Raw genomic sequence first — 27,944 nt, 5'->3', positions numbered from 1 at the left:
TTAAAAACATATTTTGTTTCTCAGCTTTCCCAGGGCCTCCTCATCTTTGCTTCTCAAACTGTAAATCAAGGGATTTAACATGGGTATGACAAGAGTATAAAACAAGGAGGTCATTTTGTCTTGGTCTAGGGAATAGGCAGAACTTGGACTGAAGCATATAAAAAGGAGAGTATCCTGGAAGATAGCAACAGTGGTTAAGTGGGAGATACAAGTTGAAAAGGCTTTGTATCTGCCCTCATTGGAGTGGATCTTCAACACAGACAAGATTACATAACAGTAAGAGGTAAGGACTCCTGAAATTGTGAGCATTTCAATGAAACCAAAGACAGTGAAGAGCAGCAGCTCATTGACTTGGATATCAGAACAGGAGACTGATAAAAGAGAGGGCATATCACAGAAGAAACGGTTAATCTCATGCGAAGGATAAAGTAGAATGGAGCAGAGCATCCATCAACCCCACCATGTAGACACCAGCTATCAATAGGTTGCAAACCCGGCTAGACATATTTACTGTAGAAAGCAAAGGGTTGCTTATTGCCATGTAGCAATCAAAAGCCATTACTGCTAAGAGCAGGCATTCAGAATCTGCAAAGGAACAGAAGAAATAGAATTGCAGAGCACAATCAATGAAGGAAATAGATTTGTCTTTGGCACAGAAGTCCACCAGCATCTTGGGACCAATAGCTGTGGAGTAGCAGAGATCACAGAAGGACATGTGACTAAGGAAAAAATACATGGGCAAATGGAAATGCGGGTCTATCCTGATTAAGATGATCATCTCAAGATTTGCTATAAGAATAACCAAATAAATGGTGAGAAAGAGAACAAAAAGGGTCACTTTTAGCTTGGGAGAACTAGTTATTCCCAAGAGGATGACTCAGCTGGTATGGAGTAATTCCCCTCCACTATCCCTGCTTTGTTTGTTCTCTCCTCTCTTCTTTTGAAAATGAATCCAGAGAAATAGAAGAATAGGGTTTTTACTCTTCTGTAAAGCTGATGGGCATAGTACTTTCAGAATGCTTCTCATCTGTAATATGGAGACAGACAGCTACTGTCCATTAATTACTGAATACCAAATGAAGATATTGAATTTTACGTTATCCACACAAGGATTCTCAAAAGAGGGAGGAAGACCAGAAAGTGTTTTGAAAGATCCCTTTGAGTTGTGCTTTAAGCTTTTAAAATATACTTTCGTTTCTAAAAACCTCATGAATTGTGTGCTGGAAAGAGCATTTTTTTTTTAACAGCTTAGGAAACTGAAGCTCAAGTAGATTGGATGATTACCCTCTGGACATCCTACACCAAGGTCTTTTGGAAGTAAATCTGGGCTATATCTGCAATTTCTTTTCAGTAACAGTAATAATGGTGATGATTCTAATTATAATAATCCATTGAAGAAGAAAGATTACAGTTTCAAAAGTTTCTCATCTGAAACACTGATAGAGGTCAGTATTATTGCTATTTTAGGTCAATGATCTGATGATGATATCTTCAAAATAAAGAGGCTAAGTCAATTTAAATCTCATGTATTGAATCAAGTGTTAGACATGGATTATAGAACATCTGATGTGACAAGCTTCTTCAGAGATTTATTAGCTGTTGCCTTGATCAAATCCGCAAAGAGTACTGATTATATACACAAAGTTATATATGCATATATACACATGCATACACATATACATATGCATATATGCATGTATACATATGTATACATATATAGTATGCATACACACATATATACAATCACATATATATAGATAAACATGCATTGTCCATGGTTGCATTATCAATTAGAGTTTGAGTTCCTGGACCCTGGACGGTTTTGTGCTTTTCTTTGTATCCTCAATCATCTATACATATATGTACGTATACACACACACATACATATATGTATACACACACATATATATATACTATTGATATTATATTATTGAAATAATTTATAGTTGTTATGCTCTGTAATATTGTCATTATTGACTACATAATATTATGTAAGATATATTATTATGTGTCTTATATCATACATATCTTATATCTTCTACAATATAAATCTTATATATCGCACTATTGCATCAAAATGCAATTCACATATTATCTAAAGTAATAAATAAATATCACATGTATACGTGAGGGAATTTGACTGTACATGTGCGTGTGTGTGTTTGCATGTGTGTATGTGTGTGTTATATTGGAGATAATTATGAGAAGGACGATACATTCATTAAAGCGAATTTGAAAAGGATTCTTTGGAGAATGTAGGGTTTCGACTGAGACTTGAAGGAAGTCTGGGAAGCCAGGAGATAGAGAAGAAGGGGTAGAGTATTCCGGGCATTGGAAGGTAACAGCAAAATTGCCCAGAGTCTTGTTCGAGGAAGAGTATGAGGTGAGTTATATTGGATCACAGAGTGACAACAACGACAGTAACATTTATATAACATTTTAAGGTTTACAAAATGCTTCTTTCATTCTCATAATCATGCTGGGAAATATTTGTTAGTATTATCTCAATTTCAGTTATGAAGTAACTGTGACAGGCAGTAACTTCATTTGCTCAAGGTTATACAACGTGTAAGTGTATGAAGTTAAATTTGAACTCTAGTCTTCCTAACTCAAAATCTAGCAAGTGGTCTTCTGTGCCACTCAGCTGCCTTTGAGTAAATATATGGAAGTGAAGCATGAGAAGACTTGAAAGATAGGCATGAGTGAAGTTATAATGACTTTCGAAACCTAGAAGTTAATTTTTAATTGGTCTTTGAGGATAAGGAGAAACTCTAGGTTATTGGGTAAGAATTAAAGGTGACAGCATCAGGAATTCCCTTTAGGAGTACCAATTTGACAGCCTATTGAAAGACGGACTGGATTTCCAAGGGCCTTGAATCAAAGAGATCAAGTATAAAGCAAGTTGCCAGAGTGCAGGACAAAAATGCTGAGCACTTGTACCAAAAGGATGGCAGTTTCAGAGAAAAGAAATGAGTGTAGTGGAGAGATGAAGTAAAGGTGTAACCAACAGGACTTTTCAACTGAATGAACATTGATGGATAAAGGAGAGTGGAAAGTTAAGACTAATATCTTAAGCAACCTAGTAAAGATACTGGGGTCTTCAAAATAATAATATAGGAGGTGCAGAGGACTTGGGTTGAGCAAATGCATGTAGACTATTCTGATCTAGTTTATTGTCAGTCTTAAAAGTGATTATTGTGCAAGTGCTGAATAAATCTCAGGTTATGGCAGTTAAATTTCATAAAGATTTCTTAAATGGGTACTATGTACATGGTAAGTGATCAAATTTTTTATTAGGTAGAAAACTGGTCTCAGTTTGGAAGTTCTCCTTCTGCCACTCATTGGCTCTATGAAAATGGATAATTCAAGGAACTCTTCTGAGACTCAATTTGTTCATTTAAAAAAGTGGGGGAAGATAGTAATGAGATCATACATGTTAAGCTTTGTGCACTTTTTATTGAGCTTTTACTATTCCACACATTTAACAAATATTTCTAAGATGTCTAATATTTGTTTGACAAGAAGGCTTGGTTTCTTCATGAATATGGTTCTGGTCTCAGAGATTTCTCATTGAAAATTCTCTCTATAATGACACACAAGTCACATCAACAAATCTGTTAGTGTCCACTTCAAGAATTATGATGTCAATTTGTTCATTCTTTATTCTCCATTTTCCCCATTGTTTTCAGATAGTTCATATTTAAGTTTCTCTAACAATGCATCGCTGTTTTTCCAACTTTATGATAATACTTACTATGTTAATTCTCATAATGGTGTGTGGTTCTAATCTTAATTTCTCCCAATTCTGAAAGGTAGGGTATGAGGGTGTACACATGAATGGACCTTTAACACCCAAGCAAAGGAAAGCTATGGAACATATGAGAAAAAGTGTAACTCACACAATGGAAGAAGAGATGGTCTTTGAGTCCTAGCATTTAAATTTGAGTCTATTTATGTTTAGGGACAGATTGTTTGGGGTGGAAGGTAGAGGGAACCATAAAGTAAACAGCACAGATGTTCAGAAAGGGGTGATTTTGCGTGTGTGTGTGTGTGTGTGTGTGTGTGTGTGTGTGTGTGTGTGTGTGTTTGTGATGACTAGCACTTAAATTGGGGTTGTGAATGGTTTACAGAGAAGACATGCATATGGAAAATAAGCAATGTGTTCTTGTCTTTTATATGAGCAAAATATGTGATTTATAAGTTTTTGGAAAGTGGGACACATTAGAATATGTTTTCTAAAAATTTTTTGGAAGAAGCAAGAGCATATATGTAAAAGTAATTAAAATTAAAATTTATTAAAACAAAATGGTTTCATGAGATCCTACTACATATGATATAAGAAGTTATATTCACTCCTTATTCAGAGCAGCTAAATTCTGATTCTTTAGGTACAAACACAAACTATGTTCTTTCTCATCAGTTTCAGTCACAATTATCAAGCTTCAGACAGAAAACATTATTCAGAAACCTCTAGAACTCACACTTTTGTGTCCTTTTGTCCTCTAATACGAGTGTTTTGAAATATCATCTCTTAAAAATTCTTAAACTTACCTTACAAAAGAAAGATTATATGCTCTTCACTGGAGTCTGGTGGAGGGAAGACATTTTTATTGAGTGACATTTGGGACCTAAGATAGGAAACCTCCACTGCATCTTTAGTCTTTTGTGCAAACATGTGACCAATTTGCAAAATAGTAGCCCCAAAAGGGAAAAAGCATTTGTCTTCTCCTCTTTGAATGATGCAGTAACGCAAATCAAGGTGAAGAGTGTAGTTGGGGACATCTTTTACCTTTTAATTCTATAGCACTTCCTCACATTGGATTGATGTCTGAATAGAAATCCCAATTCACATTGCCTTTTTCTGTTGGAGATGAAGATGTGCATCAGATACTTCATGGAAGTGAGGGGAGTGGTGAGAGGAGTGGTGGAGAAGGTCAACAGTCTTTCAACTGATTATGAAGCATTCCTCCTTAAACCTTGTAATATCTAATGAAACAATTCAATTTAATTTAAAACACATTTATTAAGCACTTACTACGTGCAGTGCGTTAAAGATAATAATTGCTCACATTTATGACGTTCTTTAAGACTAATCTATCACTTCATAATTATTGTTATCATTATACTGATTTTACATAACAATCTTGAATGGGAGATATCAAGTATTTTATTGTTATTTTTATTTTACAGATGAGGAAACTGAGTCTGCAAAAGGGTGCACCAAAGAATCATATATCATAAATCTAGAGTTAAACTGACCTCAGACCACTTGGTCCAGTCATTTCATTTTACATATGACCTGAGTTCGTATCCTATCTTAGATCCCTACTTCCCTGTGTGATCTTGGGCAAGACACTTATCTTTTCAAGCACCTACTTTGCTGGGTTGTAGTGATGAAAAATGATAATACGTATATAAAATATTTTCAAATATAAACCATTACATAAAAGATAGTGTAAAAATTTATGACTGTTATGTTTTCAAATTATCCTAGTATGAAAGGCCCTGTATTTGAATAAATAAATAAATCTCTGTACTATTCAATAGAAAATTAACAAGACAATGTTCTGGCCTGAAATCCTTTTATAAAATTCAATCCAGTTTCTACATCAAAGATTGGCGAGGAATTCTTGTCAAGACAGGAATGGCAAGGTGACCAGCAAGTGCAGAACTCACTTGGAATAGACTCATTAACTATTCTCCTTCCTCCAGCATATGTTAGATTGAATGCTCAGAGGAAAACAACGTTTTAGTTATTATTGCTCCTTTTAATGGATTAATGGTTATTAAATCTCCAACACTTTCTTAATGTTGACTGCTGGAATTTGTCTTTTTGTTCCAATTACTTTTAAATATTATGAAACCCTTTCTCGGTCACGGAGAGATTTAAATATTCTTTTTAATATCAAAATTTAAATAAAAAAATTTTAAAAAGAGATTTAAATTATAGGAGAATTCTGTTCTTTGACTCTTTTCAGTCATCAAAATGAAATAACACAGATAGAAAACATTAGAAACACAGAGTACTCTTTTTATTATATTTGTATATATAATATATATGCTATATTTATCTTATAATATATATTCTTATTTTATAATTAACAAGTTATTTCATTAAAATATAATGATATTATTATATTCATTAATATACACATATATTTATATATCCTATATCTATGTATATATAAATATACTAAGATATTTATACATACATGTATTACTAAATATATTTATTATATTTATCACTATTCTCTATTGTTAAGATACCAGAGGCATGATTTATCCTCCACTTCTCTAAATCCAGACATAGTAATCTCTCTAATCCCCCCAGACACCTGAATAGTAACATAATAGTGAATGCATAGGCACATATACGTATATGTAAAAGCCTTGGAGATTTGTGATCCTAGGAAAGTCCCTTAAAATCTCTCAGTCTTGTTTATCTTTATGGTAAATAGAAAAGCATCTATATGATAAAATTATTTTGTTAATAAAAGAATGAATGTATTTAACACTATAAATGTTGTGGTACTATACACGTGCTAGCTATTATGCTCGTATGAACCTCTACCTGCCTCTCACACCACTTTTCTGCCTTCCATCCTACTAAAGAGAGTCAAAATTTAATTTATTAATGATGATTTATTTATATGGGGGGGTTGCAGTGAATTTGAACTGAATCCCAAGAGTCATGTCTCTTGGGATGACAGTAAGTCAAAGGAAATTATGTAGGAAAAATGCATAAATAAGTCTGGGGATCATCATGTATGACCATGTATTTTTTTTAATTTATTTTTAACACAGTTTATAACAGACGAAACAATTCAGACTTTTGGTCAGGTGATACTTCTTTTTAAAGCATTTACAATATGGACTACAAAAGAATTTTTTTTAAACATTAATCAAATGTTAACACAAATAATATTTATGTTGCTAACTTCACAAGCTCTTGACCTAATTGTCTCCACAGTATTACTAAGAATTAAAGGACCCTAGCTTATTGTTGTTGGTCTAAAGTCCTATGCCTAATAGCGTAGTTTTAGACAACCTCGGATATTACTCTACCCATAATCTATAATTGAATAGATCTGGTATTAAGCTTACAAACCTTTTGACTGTAGGAAATTGCCACCAATAGTAACGACATTGCAGGGATACAATATCTCCCCAACTTCATGTCATTTCCAGGGAAGATTAGATTATCCACTTGCATTCAGTCAGGCTTAAAGTCTACCAGATGTCAGTGGGGAAATTGAGTCAGGAGAATGCCACCTCAGCCCATGCTGAACAGCCGCTCTCCCACCCTTCCCTTGAGATCACCTATACAGTTCATACCAGCATCTCATCAGCTTACTGGCATCATGGATTGGAGGCTCAGATCGCTTTTCTTGCTACCCATACCTGGAGTTAGACTCAGAAGAATAGTCACTTAATAGTCCCATAGCATCTAAAAATGGCACCTTCTAATAACCAGGTTTTAAATATGATTATAGTTTCACTTTGGCTAAAGAGCATCTTTTGAGGCAAGTCTTAAGTGGCTTATATGCCTTTCTATACACGTTCTAGTTCCTGATTAAATGGCAATCATCAAATGTATTACGCTTAAAACCTTGCCTTTTCCATCAATGCCAAATATTACCCAAGGTTCCCTTCCTCTAGGAAATTTGGACTGAAATTCTTTTCTCCAAACTAAAGATGTCGTTGATTTATTCTCAGTAATTAATTCAGTCTATTATTTTAATACTAATTGCTTTTACCTCACTTTGCAACATGTCCAATTTTTCTCCCCATCACTCCCCTCCCCCCGCTTCCTAATACCTTGCATTCTGATTACTCCTTCCCTCAATGTACCCTCCCCTCCATCACACCCAACCCCTCTCCTATCCCCATCTTCTCTCTTTTCTTGCAGGGCAAGATAGATTTCCATACCCCTATCCCTGTAGTTCTTATTTCCCAATTATATGCAATAAAAATTCTCAATATTCGTTTCTAATACTTTGAATTCCAACTTCTCTCCCTCCTCCCTCCCTCCCCAGCCCTACTGAGAAGGCAAACAATTCAATACAGACTAAATATGTAATGTTTTGCAAAAGACTTCCATAGTAATCTTGTTGTGTAATACTAATTATATTGCCCTGTGACCTACCCTATCCCCCTTTATTTCCCCCCTACAATTAACCTTGTCCCTTCTCGAAAGTGTTTATTTCTCGTGACTCCCTTCTCCCATTTGCCCTCCCTTCTGTCATTCCCCTCGATCCACTTGTCGCTTCCTCTCCTACTTTCCTATTGTGTGTATAAATTTTCGTATCAGTTTTAGTGAGCATGTTATTCTCTTCTTCAGCCACACGTGGGGGGAGTAGCTTCATTTTTCCCCCTCTCCCCTTCTCCCTTATCTCCTCCACTGAATAAGATTTTTCTTATCTCTTATGAGTTATAGCCTGCCCCATTCCATTACTCCCTTTCTCTTCCCGGAATTTTCCTCCCTCACCCATTAATTTTTATTTTATTTTATTTCATTTTCTTTTGTGTGTGGATATCATCTTTTCTGATATAACATACCCTGTACTCTCTATCTATGTGTGTGTGTGTGTGTGTGTGTGTGTGTGTGTGTACAATCCCTCCAACTACCCAAATACTGAGAAAAGATTCAAGAGTTAAAAATATTTTCTTTCCATGTAGTAATGTAAAACAGTTCAGCTTTAGAGAGTCTTTTATGATTTTTCTTTTCTGTTTACCTTTTCATGCTTCTCTTGATTCTTGTCTTGGGAAGTCAGATTTTTAAATATGTATCTGGCCTTTTGCTCAACATGAAATCTTTAAATTCTTCTATATCACTGAATGACCAGTATTTCCCTTGAAGTATTATCCTCAGATTTGCTGGGTAGGTGATTCTTGGTTTCAATCTCAGCTCCTTTGACTTCTGAAATATCCCATTCCAAGTCTTTTGATCCTTTAATGTTTAAGCTGCAAGATCCTGTGTTATCCTGATTGTATTTCCACAGTACTCAAATTGTTTCTTTCTAGCTGTTTGCAGTATTTTCTCCTTGATCTGGGAACTCTGAAATTTGGCCACAATATTCCTAGGAGTTTCTCTGTTCGGGTTTCTTTCAGGAGGTGATTGATGAATTCTTTCAATATTTATTTCGCCCTCTGATGCCAGGAGATCGGGGCAGTTTTCCTTCATAATTTCATGGAAGATAATGTCTAGATCATAGCTTTCAGGTAGTCCAATAATTTTTTAACTTATTTCTCCTGGATCTATTTTCCAGGTCAGTCTTTTTTCCAATGAGTTGTTGTACCTGATCTTCTATTTTTTCAAATTTTTGGTTTTGTTTGCTAACTTCTTGGTTTAACTCATAGTCATTCGTTTCCCTGAACTCAATTCTCTCTTTCAACGTATTATTTTGCTCAGTGAGCTTTTGAACCTTCTCCTCCATTTGGCTAATTCTGCTCTTTCAAACCTCCTTCTACTCATTGGCTTTTTGGACCTCTTTTTCCAATTGAGTGAAGCTCTTTTTAAAGCTGTTATTTTCCTCAGCATTTTTTTGGTTCTCCTTTAGTAAACTGGTAACTTGTTTTTTAAGGTCTTTTATTGCCTGAGCCCAATTTAAGTTCCCTTTGGAGGCAGAGGCCTTGACTTCCTCTGAAAGTATGCCATGTTCTTCCTCATCCGAAAGGATGGGGGAAGACATCTGTTCCCCAGGAAAGTAACTTTCTATGGTGTTATTTTTCCCCCTTTTGGACATTTTTCCAGCCAGTTTCTTGACTTTTGAGTTTCCTCTCCACAATCACTTCACCTCCAGTTCCACCCAGCCAGCTCTTGAAGGCTAAGATTCAAATGAGCAGTTGCCAAGCCTTAGGGGTTTTTGGCGCAGGCGGGGCTGCTATTCAGTGTGAGAATTCAGTTCAGCTGCTCAGGTGGGGGCAGGGCCACCACTTGGGGCTCAGTTCCTTCAGGAGGTTTATGAGGACACCTTCAACAATGGATGCGGGCTACTGTCTGCTTTGGAAGCCCCTGTCTGTTGCTGCCTCTGTTGCTGCCTCCTGAGGGGGCCTGAGTTATGGGGACACCCTGCTCCCCTCTTGGCCAGCTGAAAAGACCCTCTCACTGACCTTTGGCACTTGTGGGTTGAGGAATTTGCGCTGCCACTGGAGATTCTGTCCCTGAAACCTGCTTGGATCTGCTCCTCTTGGTGCCACGTGGCCAAGGCAGCACTGGGCTCTGTTCCCAGGTCTGGTGCGAGACAGACCTTTTCCATTGGTTTTTCAGGTCTCTCTGGAACAGAAATCTCCTCCACTCCGTTGTTCTGTGGATTATGCTGCTCTAGAATTTGTTGAGAGTTCTTCTTTACAGGTATTTTATGGACTGTGGGGTAAGAGCTAAGCCTGTGTGTATCTTTCTACTCTGCCATGTTGGCTCCTCCCTTGGCATCTATTCATGACCATGTGTTTTGCTACTGCATTGTAACATCTTCCAACACTCATCTCCCTCACTAAATCTATACATTTTACACTCCTGTTCATGGACATCTGACCTGCTGGTGACATGGTACCCTACGGCTTGCCATCTGCTCCATGAGTTACTTTTCTCATTTAGAATGTGAACTTGAGATCTAGGACTGCAATCTGTTGCTGTTGCAGTTTGACTCCCTCCGATTAGCACAATTCTTAGAACATAGCAAATATGTAACATCATTGCACTATTTTTATTCAAATGTAGACAAAAATATTTTACCCAGAATTATTGCATCTGTTTAAAACCAAAAATGCAATTATCTACATCTATATATTTGGGAGTACACTGTCAATAACATCAATCATTTTTATGTGCTTACTCTGTGACAGGTACTGCATTAAGCTCTGAGGATTCAAATATAAATATGAAAAAGAGTCTCTGGCATTAAGTAACCTACAACCTAAGGTGGGAAAGAAGAAATACAGAAAGAATTTAAAACGAGAAGAAAATATGAAAATTGTATTGGAAAAATAGTTGGTATGAAAAAAAACAAAAAAATATCAAGGAGAGATAATTTAAGAATTATTGGACAACCCAAAAGCTTTAATCTGAGCAAAAGTATAGATATGAAATTTTAAGGAATCATCAAGGAAAACTACACCCTCATCTTACAGAATTAGAGAGTAAAACAGAAATTAAAGAATGCACTGATCACTTTATGAGTTTCCAAAATGAAAATGGTCAGAAATATCAGAGGCAAATTCCAGAGATTCCAGGTCAAGGAGGTAATTACTTCACATAGTCAGAAAGAAACTCGTATAATATAATGGAACCAGAGTCAGGACCACACAAGATTTAGAAGCTATCACATAAAGCAATGGAGTGTTTGGAATATGATATTATAGAAGGCAAAGAAGGTAGAGTTACAACCAAAGATAACATACCCACTAAAACTTAACTTAATCATTCATAGGAAAAAGTGGATTCTAATGAAAAACAGTACTTTAAGTATGCCTCTCTTTTGTAAGTCAATTTTTATTTATAATTTTTGCTCAATTGTTGTTCAACAATTCAACTATGTTTGACTTTTTTTGAATCCATGCTCAAAGTACAGTAGGCCCTTCTATCATCCACTATACCTCAAAGCCTGTCCAGTCTTATGTCTGACCCTTTATGGTTGGTTTTTCTTTGGGCTTCAATCATTTCCAGCATCATGGTCTTTTCCAATGAGTTCTGTGTTCTTACTCTGTGGCCAAAATATTTCACCTTAAGCTTTCATATTTAATCTCCCAGTGAATAGTCTGAATTAATTTAAGGGTTTGTCTGATTTGGTCTCCTTGTTATCCAATGGACTCTCAGAAGTCTTCTCTTGCATCACAATTCTAAGATATTGATTCGGTGACACCTAACTTTCTTTATACTCCAACTGGCACAGCCATACATTCCTTTTGGGAAAAGAAAAATACAACAGCATAGCTTTGGCTAGGTAGACATTTGATGTCAAGACAATCATTCTGCTTTTTAGTATTTTGTCCTGGTTTCTTCACTTTCCTTCAAGGAGAAGTGTCTTTTAATTTCATAGTGCCAATGAGTTTCTGCAGTGATAATTGAACCCGATACAAAATGTGACACTGCTTCCAAACTGTTTCATCCTCTCTTTGTCAGGAAGAGATCAGACTAATTATCAAGAACTTAGTTTTGTTTTGTTTTTTTATGGTAAGCTTCAGACAACATTTCCACTATTCTAGTTCACCTTCATCAAGAGGTTTCCTCATTTTTCTTCATTGCCCTGGGAGTGGCATCATTTGCTTATCTGAGATAGTTTATATTTCTTAAAGTAACCTCAATTCCAGATTTTGGTCCATCCAACCTGGCATGTTGCAAATATACTCTCCATATAATTTAAATAAATAAGTTAACAGCCTTGTCATGCTCCTTTACCAATCTTAAACCTATCAATAGCTCCATATTTGCTTTTAACTATTTCTTCTTGAATCACATCCAGGTCCTTCATGAGACAAGCAAGATGATATGCTACTCTTATCCTTTTGAAGACTTGTCATATTTTCTTGAGGTTTATACAGTCAAAGGCTTAAGTGTAGAAAATAAAGGAAAAGTAGATTTAATTTTCTGGACCTCTTTTTCTTTCTCCATAATCCAGCGAGTGTTCCCCATTTGGTCTCTATTTCCTCTGCCTTTTTGAAAGTCAGTCTGATCTTCTGGGTCTTCCTCTCCCAGTTTGATTTTATTTTTATTAAAGGGCCCATCCCTTGACTACCTACTCAAAGAAGACTATTCATTGAATGGGATGTATCTCACTCAACGTGAGAATGTGATAAGACCTTAACCTGAAAGGGCCAGGGTCTTACATTACATCCTGGGCTATCTCCATTGTTCCTGATGAACATCAGGCCACTGGACTCAGGAGAAGAAAGTGATGTTGATGACCTTGCACAGGCCTCCATCACTCAAATCAAAATCAACTGAAAGCACATCATCATCTTCTGTGGGGTACAACACCCTCATCAATGAATCAGAGACTCAGAGATATTAGCAAAAAGGGTACTTCTTTTATTGACTTTTTAAAATTCACCGCTGACTTTTTAAAATCATCAGTCACATGAATCCTTCCGCCTTTCCTTATAAACTGATCATTTTAGACAAAGCATCTTGAATGTTTGGTGTAATTAGCTGCATCAGGAAGGGGAGGCACAGAGGGAGCAATATTATGCCACTAATAGCAATTAGCACGAACCATAGAATTTGTTTCCACCCACTTCCTCCAAACCAGGACCACCAAGAAGTGTTAAATGGTGATGGCCAAGTTTGAAACAGAACATGGGTCAATTTTCTAATATTCCTAGTGATTTCTTTTTCTGTCTTTCCATTGCCATCTATTTTCATACAGCATGTGGAGAGATTTAGCTTCTTACAACCTCCCCCTTTTCTTTTTTCTGTATTAAAATTTCATTTCCACACCGAAATACAATACCTCCTCACATTCTTTCCCCTATGAAATCTTCCTTTCATCTATCTCCCCTTTATATGAATATGGGAAGGGAGCAAAGTTGATCGACACATTCATAAATTACAAGGGGGCAGTCCCTTTTCATAAATACAAATACGGAGATTCAAAATACAAAGGTATATAAATGAATTTTTCATTCAGAGGTTCCATCTCATATAGCTGTCTGGGGAAGAAGATTGATCATCTGATGCAGTTTTCTGGTCTGGGTGCTCGTTCAAGCTGTCTTCAGCACAACATCTCTCCATCTTCTTCCCTTTATCTTTTTGTAGAAATCCAGGTGTCCATTCTTCTACAAAACTGGCCTTGATACAATTTTAGATTACCATTCCTAAGCTTTATACTCTTTTCACTATTACAGAATCAAAAGTGGAACATTAGTCAATTGTCATACTTAAGAAATTCACATTAGAACCCACTTTTTACATTTTACATTAATTCACTATTCATTTCTCCCATCAGAAAGATGAGATTAGAGAGTCAATACCAGGTTCCAGTACTTACATAAACATAATAAATAATCATTTTAACCCAGTATATACCACATCATAAAACAATTCCAACTTGTGGTCATGTGATGCTCCTTTAAAAGCATTTGCAATATAGGCCACAAACCATTCTTCTTTTAACATAAACCTACTGAGACAAACTAATGACTATATGTGCTAACCTCACAAGCCCTTAACCTAATTGTCTCCATAATATTCCTAAGAATTAAAGGACCCTAACCTATTGTTGTTAGTCTAGAAACGTAGGTCTAGTAGCTTAATTTTAGACTTAAACTCAGATGTTCCTCTACCAACAATCTACTGTTTAATAGATCTGATATTATGCTCACAAAACTTTTGATCATAGGAAATTGCCATTAAGAGTAGGGACATATCAGGGGAGCATCTCACTAACTTCATGTCAGTCACAGGCAGGAGAAGATTGTCAAGTGGTATCAGACAGGCTTAAAGACTTCCAGGTGTCACTGGGGAAATTGAGTCAGGAAAATCCTACCTCAGCGCAAGCTAAACAGTCATTTCCCCAACCTTCCCATGAGATCCCCTTTTGCAGTTCATACCAGCATCTCACAGACGCCCTGGCATCATGGATCAATGGCTCATACAGTCTCTCTTGCTATCCACACCTGGAGTTAGATTCAGAAGGACAGTCAGTTAGTAGTCCCATAAAATCTTAAAATAGCATGCCTCAACAATCAGTTTCAGATATGACTATAATTTCGCATTGGTTAAGGAACACCTTTCGAAGTAAGTCTGAAGTATCTTGCATGCCTTTCTATACATGTTCTAATTCCTGATTAAATAACAATCAAAATCAAATTAACCGTTAAAACAGTGTTAATGTTCTAAATTTACATCTGGTTCCCAAGCTTCTCTTTACCTTTATAACCTAGCTCAGTCTAAAGGAATGAGCTACACATATGACAAGTTCAAACACTAACTTTAACTTATGTTCATGAAAGGAATTCAAATCAAAACAGAAGCATTTAACTTTCCACTAATGTCACAGTTACCTGACTCTAAGAAACTACCTCTTAATTAAAGAAGATTTAATCAGCAATCAATTCAGTCAATTGTTTTAATAAAAAATATTTTCCAAGTTGGGACGTTTATCCCTTACTCCAAAGGAGTTTTAGTCCTTTTAAAAGGGCCCTGGAAAACCTCACCATGTTTCACGTGAACATGTTTTCTAGAGGCCCATAGAGGCACATCACTATGCCCTATCAATCCAATTCTCCAGGTTATTGTCCATTCCCATCAAGACCATTTCTGGAATCCCCAGACCACCTAAGGCCATCCTGGACTCTCTCTGCAGTCTCTCTATGGACAAGATAAAAAACTTTGACCCTCTTTAGCTGACAGAAACCTTGGGTTGAATTCATTTGGCAGGACCCAGAAACTTATTATTTTGGGGTCTTAAGTACCCCTAAACCTCAACAATTTCATACAATTACAGTCAACTTTAAATCCTAATTTTGTTCTATGGAACAATGATACAACAACACATTCACACTTTGGTTTTCTTTCCTTTATCTAATTATTCACATAATATTCAGAAAGAATGTTCCTAGGGATTTTATCTTTCAGAAGACCATAGCAGAGTACTATTTACCCAATTAATTGAAAACAGCAAGATTCCACTACTTGCATTGGGCTTAAATTCTAAATAATCTGCTTTGATTATAGAAACATGCTATGTAGATGAAAAGCAAGGACCTAATTAGATATTATCTCCACTTTATAGTCTGACTCAGAAATAGTCAAGTGGGAATGCATTCATTTTCAAAGGAACACAATGGGGAAACTGAGTCAGAAGGACCCCATCCCAGACTTAGGACTCAACTGTCCTCTGAGGCTTGTACATGAGAAGGCAAGTTTCACTAGTCAAAAATTTTACCAGGACTCACATTTTAGATCTTACATTTCTCCCAGAAACCAATCAGTAGAGATTATCACCAAAACACAGTCCTTATTTAGGAACTCCATCTGAGTTCAGCTGTATCTTAAGAAGTATTTCTGTAGTGACTGAACTTCAAAAGGAGAGGGGATGAGGTCGGGAGGCTTCTTGTCCTAAAATTATCCCAGAGTTTCCAGGAGCCATAAAAGTTCAGGTCTCTCTTATTTTGTCCCTTATCTTTCAACCCCTCCTCCAAAACGTGAAGTTATTATAATAAATTAGCTTACAACTATAAATTTGGTAGGTAGGCCCTTCAAAAATTATACAAAAGATTCTACAAATCATTTCTTCATACAACAAATTTCTTCCTCTTTCAAGAACAGTTTATGGGCAGAGCCAAGATGGTGGAGTAGAAAGATGCACATACTCTAACTCTTCACACACATAAAATACCTGTAAAGAAAGATTCTCAGCACATTCTAGAGCAGCAGAAGCTACAGAACTATGGAGGTTTCCAGCCCAGAGTGACCTGGAAGGCCAACAGAAAAAGTTTGTCGTTAAAGTCTGTCGTACTGGGACCCTTAACAGAGCCCAGTCTAGCCTTGGCCACTCTGTACAGGGAGAAGCGGGGTCAGAGCAGGCCTCGGGGACAGAATCCCCAGTAGCAGCAGCAGAGGTTCCCAGACCCCTTGTTCCACCAGTGCCAAAGGTCAGTGAGAGGGCTTTTTCAACTCTGTGACAAGGGACCAGGATCCTCCCTTGGCCCTGGCCCTAGGCGGTGGTGGCAGCAGAGAGTCAGCAGTGCTGTGTGGTGGTGGCCAAAGGCAGGCAACAGTCAGCGCCCATTATTCCATTTTTGGAGCTCTATGGTTAACACCCCTGGGACAATTGAGGAGCTGGTCTGAACCTCAGCCCTGAGTGGTGACCCTGCCCTCATCAAAAGCTCCTGGGGAAAATGAGCAGCTGATATGAAATTCAGTGGTGAATGGCTGCCCTGCCCCCCTGCCTTTAGGCTTTAGCCCCCGGGGGAATTGAAAAGCTGGTGTGAATCTCAGTAAACCCCTCTCCCTTGATTGTTCCACCTTGGAGGAATTGAGAACTTACAGGTCCTCAGAGTATACCCTACTATTGACAAAGGACCCAAAAGTCAAGTAACTTGTTGGGAAAATACCCCAAAAAAGGGGAAAAAATAAGACTATAGAAGGTTACTATCTTTATGAACAGTTATTCTCTCCCATCATTTCCGATGAGGAAGAAGAATGTTTACTCTAAGGGGAAGATATAAAAGTCATGGTTTTGGCATACAAAACGCCCAAAATAAATATGCAATGGTCCCAGGCCATGGAAGAGCTGAAAATGGATTTTGAAAATCAAGTATGACAGGTGGAGAAAAAATTGGAAAGATAAATGAGAGTGATGTAATCATTAAAGGTGAGTCAACAGCTTGCTAAAGGAGACCCAAGAAAATGTAGAAGGAAAATAATACCTTTATTAATAGGCTAACTCAATTGGCAAAAGTGGTCTAAAAAGCCAATGAGAAAAACAATGCTTTAAATAGTAGAATTAGCCAAATGGAAAAGGGGGTTCAAAAGTGCACTGAAGAAAATAGTTCTTTAAAAATTAGAATAGAACTGAGGAAAGCTAATGACATGATGAGAAACCAAGAAAATAAAAAACAAAACCAAAAGAATGTAAAAATGGAAGATAACGTGAAATATCTTATTGGAAAGACAACTAACCTGGAAAATAGATCCAGGAGAGACAATTTAAAAATTATGGGACTATCTGAAAGGCATGATCAAAAAAACGAGCCTAGACATCATCTTTCATGAAATTATCAAGGAAAACTGCCCTGATATTCTAGAACTAGATGGCAAAGTAAATATTGAAAGAATCCATCGATTACATCCTGAAGGAGATCCAAAAAGAGAAACCCCTAGGATTATTGCAGGCAAATTCCAGAGTTCCCAGGTCAACAAGAAATACTGCAAACAGTTAGAAAGAAATAATTAGAGTACTATGGAAATACCATCAGGATAACACAAGATCTAAGAGCTTCTGCATTAAGAGATTGAAGGGCTTGGAATATGATCTTCCAAAAGTCAAAGGAACTAGGATTAAAACCGAGAATCACCTACCCAGAAAAACTGAGTATAATACTGCAGGGGAGAAGTGGTCATTCAATGAAATGGGGACTTTCAAGTATTCTTGATGAAGAGAATAGATATGAAAAGAAAATTTGACTTTCAAACACAAGAATCAAAAAAAGCATGAAAAGGTAAAGAGGAAACAAATCACAAGAGACTTACTAAATTTGAACTGTTTTTATTCCTACATGGAAAGATGATATGTGTAACTCGAAGTTTTTCTCAGTATTTTGGTAGCTGGGGGGATTCCACACACTGACACAGAGAGAGGGAGAGAGAGACAGAGAGAGAGAAAGAGAGAGACAGAGAGAGAGAGAGAGAGAGAGAGACAGAGACAGAGACAGAGACAGAGACAGAGAGAGACAGACAGACAGACAGACAGACAGAAAGAGACAGAGACAGAGAGACAGAGAGAGACAGAGAAAGACAGAGACAGAGAGACAGAGAGCACAGGGTGTGCTGAATACGAAGGGATCATATTTAAAAAATAAAATTAAGGGATAAAAGAGGAATATATTGGGAGGAGAAAGTGGGAAATGTAAGGGGGCAAATTATCTCTCATAGAAGAGGCAAGAAAAAGCTTTTACAATGGAGGAAAAAGGGGGAAGGTGAGAGGGAGAAAGTGACGCTTACTACCATCACATTTGGCTCAAGGATGGAATAACATGCACACTCAATTTGGTATGAAAATCTATCTTACACTACAGAAAAGTAGAGGGGAAGGGGACAAGCAGTGTAGGGGGGATGAGGGAAGTGAAGGCAAATGGTAAGAGGGAGCAACTAGAAATACACACTCTTGGGGAGGGACAAGGTCAAAAAAGAGAATAGAAGAAATAACTGGCAGGATAGGATGGAGGAAAATATAGTTAGTCTTACACAAGATGACTATTATGGAAGTCATTGGCAAAACTACACATTTATAGCCTATGTTGAATTGCTTGCCTTCTCAGTGGGGATGGGTGGGGAGGAAGAAAGGAAGAGAACTTGGAACTCAAAGCTTTAGGAAAAAATGTTGAGAATTGTTTTTGCGTACACCTGGGAAATAAGAAATACAGGTAATGAGGTATAGAAATTTACCTTACCCCACAGGACAAGAGAGAAGATGGGGATGAGGGAAGGAAGGGGTGTAAGAAGGGAGGGCACATTGGTGGAACAGGTCATCAGAATGCATGGCGCTTTGGGGTGGGAGGACAGAGATAGGGAGAAAATTTAGAACTCAAAATTCTGTGGAAATTAATGTTGAAAACTTTAAATAATCAAACAAACAAATAGGAATTAAGTTGATAGAACAGAAAGAAAAGAAAAACCAAAAAAGTACAATTTACTATTTATAACAAAACCCTCATGAACTTAATTGGCAAAAATTCCCAAACATCTAAAACCAAGACTGTTTCACATTTTGGCCATAAGCTTCCTTTTACAAACATACTTTTGTAAATGCAAGATTCATAGCAAAAACAATGTTAGTTAAAACTTTGTTCTTAGTAGCCGAAATAAACTTTTTAACATATTTAATACATCTTTAGATACAATAAGCTTGAAAACCACTCATATATAAAAATGTATATGTATTTTTTCCAAGGATTGTCATTTTCTCAATAGTTGTACAAAATTCTTACACAGAATTCAAAACAGCTTTTTAACAATGCCATTCTTAATATAACAACTTTTAGATTTACTTAAAAGTTTAAAACCATTTAAGTTTGCTTAAAACTTAAAAAAACACATTAACTCATTCAGGTGAATGCATTTCTACACCCCCTTGCCCAGTAATTCATCTCTTTACCATCACGTGGGCACACTTTATGACCTGATCAGATAGTCATCTCCCATTTGGTAGAGCTATTAATTATCAAATCAAGTCACATGAATTTTCTTTCTCCTTAAAATACTTCCTCATATTCTCACCACTTACTCATACCATCTGAAACTGACACAAAGGTCCAGAACAAATATCTAGGAACAAGAGGGATTTGAATAATCCCCATTTATTCCCAAACTTTATCTGCCTTCCATATTATCAAACTTTATTCATCTTTCCAAATCTCTCAATCTCATTACTCAGATTATCCAGCTTTCCTTTACATTTTAATCATAAGACAAGATAGCTAATTAGTCATTACTTTTTGTTTAAATTCAATATAAATAGGCTCAGATGCAATCCAGCTCAGACTCTGTCTAGCTGGGATTGTGTCTGGCCCGCTTGTGAATACAAGCGTTACAAATGCTTAGGCTCCTTAAGAGGCAACCCAATTAGTCGAATCCTTAATAAACTTTGTTTCCTTTGGCTTTAAGAAGGCTCGAGTCGAATTCATTCGAGCATGATCCGGACCGTCAGTATTTTGGGGTTCCCCCATCACCCTTTAACCTCTTCATTTATGGTTCCCTGATCCGGATAAGCTGCTAATCTCAAGTCTGCTCAAACTGGAAGGTATGTAAGCCTCCCCCTCTCTCTATCCCCTACTTGCTCTCCAAGCACCTTGGAAGCAGATTTTCGGACCTGGCTTCAGGTTCCAGTATCAGGCAAAGTCTCTGAACTTTCTGGGCGCTAGTGAGTTAGAGACTCAGGTTGTCGGTCCAGAGGCTGTGTTTGAGGTCATGGACCTGGGCATACCCCCCCAAAGTACAGTTCTCTGAACTTTCTGGCCACTAGAAGGTTGGAGAAACGTCAGTTCAGGGGGTGCCCAAATCTCTGGATTTCCTGGGTGCAAGGAAATCAGGGAAAGCTCAGTTATTTTTTGTCCTCTTGTGTTTTTTTCTCAAGGCTTACTTCCACGTCCTCCTTTAAGGAGGGGGGGGACTTCCAGTCCCAAAGAAAAAAAATGGGTCAAAATTCATCAATTCCAAGGAATTCGCCTTTGGGCTATCTTTTGCAAAACTGGAAAAAAATTAACTTCTCTAAAGGCCTTAAAAAGAAAAAGTTGGTATTCTTTTGCAACACACTTAGGCCTCAGTATCACCTGAAGGACAACGAAGTGTGGCCCATGTTTAGGACCTTACAATGTAATATCCTTTTACAGTTACAATTATATTGCCTCCAAAAGGGAAAATGGATAGAAATACCTTACATAAGGGCCTTTGTCGAACTCTCTCAGGACCCCATTCTCAGAACAGATTGTAAGATGCTTGTAGCTAGAGCCGCCCCACAAAAGGGAAATAGGGGTGAATTGGATGTTTTGGATGACCCCCTGTTTATGGCTCCTAAGGTCTTGGCCTCACTTCCTCTGCTATCTCCGTTCCCAACCCCCGCTCAGTTCCCAGCCACGGGGCTTGCTGGGGTGCCTCGCTCTGCAGCCCCTCTTGCTGGGGCAACATTCACTCAGGCCTTAAGCCCTGCTCCCGTGGCACTCTCTGGGGCATCTCCCCCTTTGATCCATACTCCTCCTCAGGCACCAGCAGATCTTTCCTCTTGCCAGCCAGATCCCCTGGCCCTGCAGCCTAATCCAGTTCAGCAGGCATTCCCCAACCCCTCCCTCACAAGAAGTGGGACTTCTATCTCCCTCCACAAGCCCCTGTCCCCACTGGGCGGTAAGGGCTGTTTCCCTTCAGAGAAGTGCCTACCCCACCCAGTGGGACAACCAGGATGCGTGTTCCACTCTCTCTTTCAGATCTCACCCTGATTAAAGAGAACCTGGGGAGATACTCAGAAGACCCCACTAGGTTCACTGAGAGTTTTAGGGACATATCCCTACAATTTGAACTCTCTTGGAAGGATCTGCATATTCTTTTCTCTGTCTGTTGTACCGTTGAGGAGAAGGGGAGAATTTGGGAACAAGCCCAAAAGTTTGGGGATCATATGGCTAGCAATAATCCCATAAAATACCCCCCAGGAACAGCTGCTGTTCCCACAAGTGACCCCAGATGGGACTACCAAAAGAGTGAGGACAGGGAAAAGAGAGACTTTATGGTAATTTGCCTGTTAGAAGGCCTAAAAACTGCATTTCAAAAACAAGTAAATTTTTAAAAAATTAGGGGAATTACTCAGGGAGAAAAGGAAAACCCAGCCCTTTTTCAAAACTGGCTAGTAGAAGCTATTAAAAAGCATACAAATTTGGATCCTGACTCCATAGAAGGGGCAGCAATCCTTAGCATGTATTTTATTAATCAGTCTGCCCCAGATATTAGGAGGAAACTGCAGAAATGGGTAATGGGACCCGAAACACCTCAGGCCCAGTTACTGGAGATGGCCTTTGGAGTCTTTAACAATAGAGACCTCGTTGCAGCAGAGGAAAGAGAAAGAAAGAGAAGGGCCAGGGCCAGGGAACATGCTCAATTCTTGGCTGCTGCCTTGGCCAGGAAAAGACCCAGGGAGCACCCTTCCAGGGCACCCCCTTGGAGGAAGGCTGGCTGCTTAGGCAGTGGGGAAACCTGCTTTCGTTGCCATAAGAAGGGTCACTGGTCCAAGGAGTGCCCCTCCAGGGCAGTCCCCCAGAGGGAGCCCCAGGTACCAACGCCTGTGGAACCGCGCCCATGTGACCAGAAGGGACACTGGAGGAAAGATTGTCCCTCAGGTTGGAAAAGTGGTGGAGCTGCCCCCCAGCACCCTGTCCTCCAGTCTTCTCAAGACTTGAAACGACAGGAAAACCTGGGTGCTGGTAGTGCTCCCACTTTCTCTACCTCTCTCGTCAAGCCCTGGGCAAAAACGAAGGTTGAAGGTAAGGTTACCCACTTTAACATGGCTAAATTCTCTGCTTTAACCAGTCACTCTGGCCCTACCCGTCCCTTGACCCCTTGGGTCATAGGCATTGAAGGGGAAACTAAGGAATGTCTCCAGACAAACCTCTTCCCCAGCCTATTTGAGAATCTGTTGTTTAAACACTCCTTCCTTATGCTCTCCTCTGACCCTGCCCCCTTGTTGGGAAGGGACCTGATGGTGAAATTGGGAAGTCAATTTTCTCTAGTTAAACCTCCCATCTCCCTTTTGTCGCTGTTCACTCTATCTTCCTGGGTTTGCTTGAGAGTCTGGGAGACATTAAGGCCAAATATTTGGGACCCTGGAATTCCAGAGAGAGCTACTTCTGCCACCCCAGCCATTGTTAGTCTCTTAGACCCTAAAGTGCTCCCCCATCTCAGCCAGTATCTGATTAAGCATGAGACCTGGGAAGGACTACAACCTTTAATTGAAAAATTCTTTAAGTATAGAATCTTTGTCCCTTGTTCATCTCCTTGCAACACTGCAATTCTTCCCACAGGAAAGCCTAATGGAGAATACTCACAAGCTATTTTTACTTTTGAATGTACTTTTCCTGGGGAATCAAGTCCATATCAGCTAACACTGACAGTCTTGCCCCATACCTTTCGAGATAACCCTCATTTATTTGGCCAGGCTTTGGGAAGGGATTTAAGGCACCTGAAACTAGCAGGCAGTAGTAGCTTAATTCAGTATGTGCGTGATATTCTTATTTGTAACCCCATCCAAGCAGGTTCTTTGGCTGCTGCCTCAGAAGCCCTTAATTTCTTTGGCATTAGAGGCTATAGGGTTTCTTTGAACAAAGTCCAGATAGCATGCCAGTCCATAAGATATCTGGGCCATGAACTCACGCCCACCTCTCTCTCCTTAATCTCTGAGAGAAAAAGGACAATCCGGTCTATCCCTGTTCCAGCCACTAAGAAACAAGTTCAAGTGTTTTTAGAAATGACTGGATTTTGTAGACTCTGGATTCCTAATTTTGGTTTTATTGCTAAACCCCTTTATGACCCTACTCAGGCCATTGACTCAGACCAGGCTTAAGTTTTTGAGACTCTGAAAACTAATTTGACCACCACCCCATCACTAGACCTACCCAGTCTGGGAAAACCTTTCATTCTGTATATTGATGAAAGGAGAGGACAGGCTTCTGGAGTGTTAACCCATTCCTTAGGACCTGACCCCAGGCCAGGTGATGTTTTTATTTACTCAAAATATGCTTTCCTTGCTCTACATACCTATGGAGCAATCTGGAAAGAAAGGGGATATCTGACAGCAAAAAACTCCCCTATCAAACATGCCCTTCTATGTTTTGGCCTTGCCATAGTCATCTTTAATTCTCTCCAGAGAAATTATCTTTTATGCCAGGGAAGTTGTCTTTTCTTTATACTCCTTTTGTACCTGTTTGGTGTGTGTTTGCCTAACCTCCTTGCCAGGTTTGTCTTTTCCAGAGTGCAAGCCATCAACTTCCAGATGACAGCCCAGGCTATATATCAACCTCTGTCTGAATCCTAGGTCTCCAGCCCACTGGACCTGGCACCACCCAGATTCTGAAGTCTGACCCCTTGAACAGGAGCCATCGAGCCAGGGACAGCTCTACGCCCCTTGCCAGAAGGAAGAAGTTTCAGAAACTGAGACCTTTGCCCTTTACCCCAAAAGAATTTGGGTTCAATCTGTTTGAGGGGGGAATGATGAGGTTCAGACTCTGGGAGCCTCCTTGAGCTCCCCTTGAATCTTCCCACTTAATCTGGCCTTTCTTACTCAAATCTAGTCTTCCCATTTGTTCTAGCAGTCTCAAGAAGCCCATGGGCTTTTCATTATCATTTCAGGTCTCTGTTGCACTCCCCACCCTTGATCCATCCAAACCCCATTCCCATACTGCCCCTATCAAGATCTCTGGATTGCCACACCTGCTTCCCACCCAAACCCTCCATTGTCTGATATCTCCTGATAGCCTCCAGCTGTTTCCAGCCTTTGACCCTCCTTGGACTTCTCCTCAAGATCCTTCTCTCCCATCACCCTGGACTACCCGACCCTCCCCCCCAACCCATCTTGCCTCCATGAAGGTGCTCAGAAGCAATCCAGCTCAGATTCTGTCTAGCTGGGATTGTGTCTGGCCTGCTTGTGAATACAAGCGTTACAAATGCTTAGGCTCCTTAAGACGCAACCCAATTAGGTGAATCCTTAATAAACTTTGTTTTCTTTGGCTTTAAAAAAAATAAATTCAATATAAATATTTTTTCTCCTTTTTTCGAAAATGTTTAAAATTATGTTAGCTTAAAATGTGCTTAAGTTAACTTCTTTAGCCTTGGTAAAAGAGGTCATATTAATTCTGAACTAATGTTAACTAAGTGGGCTTGATTTACCCTTTAAGCAGGGAACGTGGAAACTTAATAATTCATTGAATAGTAACCATTACCAATCACAATAATTTTTTGTCGATTTTCTAATCAAGTTATCAATTTTCATTTTCTCAACATACCCAAATCTTCTGAACTGATATGGGGAAGGGAGTGACTGAAAGCACATGAACCTGTTGTTCCCTCATCTCCCATTTTTCTTTACACCTTTTTTTACTGCCTTTACTCGAATTACCACTATTCTCCTTTATATTCCAAATAAAAATAAAATGCCTAACAATTTTGTCCTACTTCAAACCTTAAAAATTAGAGGGAGTTAAATGTCTAACAATTTGCATACCAAGAAAGTCACATTTCTTCCCCTCCCTCTCTCCAAAAAATAAGTAAATTAATTAACTAATTAAAAAAAAACAGAAAAACCTCTCATTATTTATATATCTTTGCCATTTTAAATCCATTGTCTGGTATCAGGTAAATTGACTTAATCTGAACATAAAGTACCAAATTTAGCTTCAAGACTTAATTAAACCTAAATTCAAAACTCTCAGTCCTTCTCAATTGCCTCCTTGAGATTTTTTTTTTATAATCTTCCTCTTACTTCCACCAGACATGAACAAATTCTAACCTATCTTAAACACTAAATTAAGAGTGATACATTTCACCTATTCACAATTCCGTAAACAACCAAAATGAATTGAATTCCCTTTCTGTTGTATCCCATTACACGCAAATCTCTCCTTTGAGTGAGGCAGGAAATGGTTAAATGCTGGTTAGCCTGCCTTTCTTTGGTCTGAGAGAATAAGGTATGTTCCCTCCCTCCCTTTCCAGCTCAGTATTTCTCCTCTTGCTGCCTCGCTAAATTTACAACCTTACAAAGTGTCATACGACAAAGAGACACAGACTTCCACACAGAAATATCACCACAACATATACAGATAAAACTTTAAACAAATTGTCTTCACCCGATTTTGAATTTGATTTCCCTATCCACTCAGATGATCGCTTTACCTACTCAAAAAGGATAGGCAGGTTCGTAGGGCTTCCCCTCACGAGACTTTCAGTTCCTTCAGACCTCTTACACCTCTCTGCTTGAACTCTGGGCAACCCGGTCACCCCCCAGAGGGTTGCTGTTCCATACTTGGTTCCAAGACCTCCCGGTACGCTTACCTGGGTCTGTGCACAAACTGCCATGACCGAAATTTTTTTTCACATGGGTGGCCACAGTCATCTTCTGATTACCGGTGCTGTAGAACTTTCGTTTTGCTACTCTGAGATCTCCCTTTGGGCCTTTCCCTACTCAGGGGAGGGTCCCAAACCAGCCAAAACCAAGAGGCCACCAGAAAAGTCTGGCATGGTGCCTGCCCTTAGCATTTAGGTTGGGGAGTCCCCAAAAAGGAGATGCAATCCAGGAGGAGCCCCCAAAACTGTGTGGGGTACAGAGACCCTTATCAATGAATCAGATACTCAGAGATACTAGCAAAAATAATAGTTCGTTTATTTACTTTCTCGAGAAAGGGCACTCTCAGAGCGCCCAAAATATGGCACCAATGAAAGAGAGAAGAGGTGTGTTCAGTCCAGCAGATTATATAGGTCCTAACCGCCATCCCCTCCTCCCTAACCCCCTTCCTCAGGGCTCATTGGTGCAAGTCCTGAGGGTACAGTCTATTTGTGGCAATCTACCCCAGCAACAGAGAAAAAAGACAATTTCATAAACCTGCCTGGAGTCAAGGAGAGGTGGGAAGTTGGGGATGAGGGAGGTGTTATTTCTTCCTGCTATGTGCCTAAAAACAAGGGGGGAAGTCTGGGAAAGTACAGAATATGTTGAAACATTTCTTTACAAGGTCAAACTGTTGCAAATATTTCAACAGGACAAGAAACAATTCACTCTTTGAGGAGGTTTCACCCCTGAGAAATACTCAGAGATCATCTCTCACAATATTGATGTCAAGGTCCCCTTTGAGAACGAAGGACAAACACAACCAGTGGGTGAGTAGCAGTTTATCTCCTCACCTCATCTCACCTCCCCTCTCCTCGCCTTTCCTCTCCTCTCATCTAATGGTCTACCCAGGAGAAAGTACACTCCATGGTCAAAATCTACCTTTTTCCTTGGGGTGGAATGGCTACATTTCTTGTTCAAAGTTCAAACCTTAAACCCAATTTACTCTGGAGCTCATAGACTGGACAAATCCTCACCCACCAAGAACAGAGTGAATGCAATAGCTGAATAGTAATTGTTTCTCTTTTACCCAGAAACCCTGAGGGTCTTCCCCTCCCAGTTTGGTTTCTTTTTTATTAAAGGGATCATCCCTTGAGTTAGTTGATTGTTCTCTTTCACTCTCGAAGAGAACCAAAATGGCATTACCATGACAAAGTGAAGTGTCAATGTGTACGATTGTGGCTGATCAGATCAATACGAGCTCCCAATTCTCTACCACAGATTAGACAGAGATAGTCCACGTAAACGTTTGGGGTGGATACTCCAAATTTGCTACATTTCCTTTGTGCTGTTTCAACTCTGCTTTGCTCATAGAGCACAACATCTTTTCTGATGTGGGCATGCTATGCTGAACAGTCCTATGCCAGTGTCTCCCATGACACACAATCAAATACAAAGTTCTAGAGAGAGACCTTGAGAGTGTCCTTGTATTGATTTTTCTTACCACTATGTTATCACCCACCTCTTGCGTGTTCTCCTTAAAATAGTCTTTTTGACAAGTGTGCATTTTGCATTGGAACAATGTGTCTAGGGCATCGGAGTTGGGACTCCTTGTAGCACTGGTTGAATGCTTGGCAGTTTAGTTCGAGCATGGACCTCAATATCTGGTACCTTACCCTGCCAGGTGATTTTGAGAGTATTCCTAAGACA

At 38.9% G+C, this 27,944-nt stretch overlaps 1 pseudogene; it reads right to left on the bottom strand.

Annotated features, from left to right (window-relative positions):
* LOC140516729 (olfactory receptor 5W2-like) lies at positions 1 to 26,269 on the bottom strand (annotated as a pseudogene).
* Positions 26,270 to 27,944: the final 1,675 nt, after the last annotated feature.

The sequence above is a fragment of the Notamacropus eugenii genome, chromosome Y (genome assembly GCF_028372415.1).
Source record: "Notamacropus eugenii isolate mMacEug1 chromosome Y, mMacEug1.pri_v2, whole genome shotgun sequence".
Lineage (NCBI taxonomy): Eukaryota > Metazoa > Chordata > Mammalia > Diprotodontia > Macropodidae > Notamacropus > Notamacropus eugenii.
This window is presented reverse-complemented; position numbering and strand designations above follow the sequence as displayed.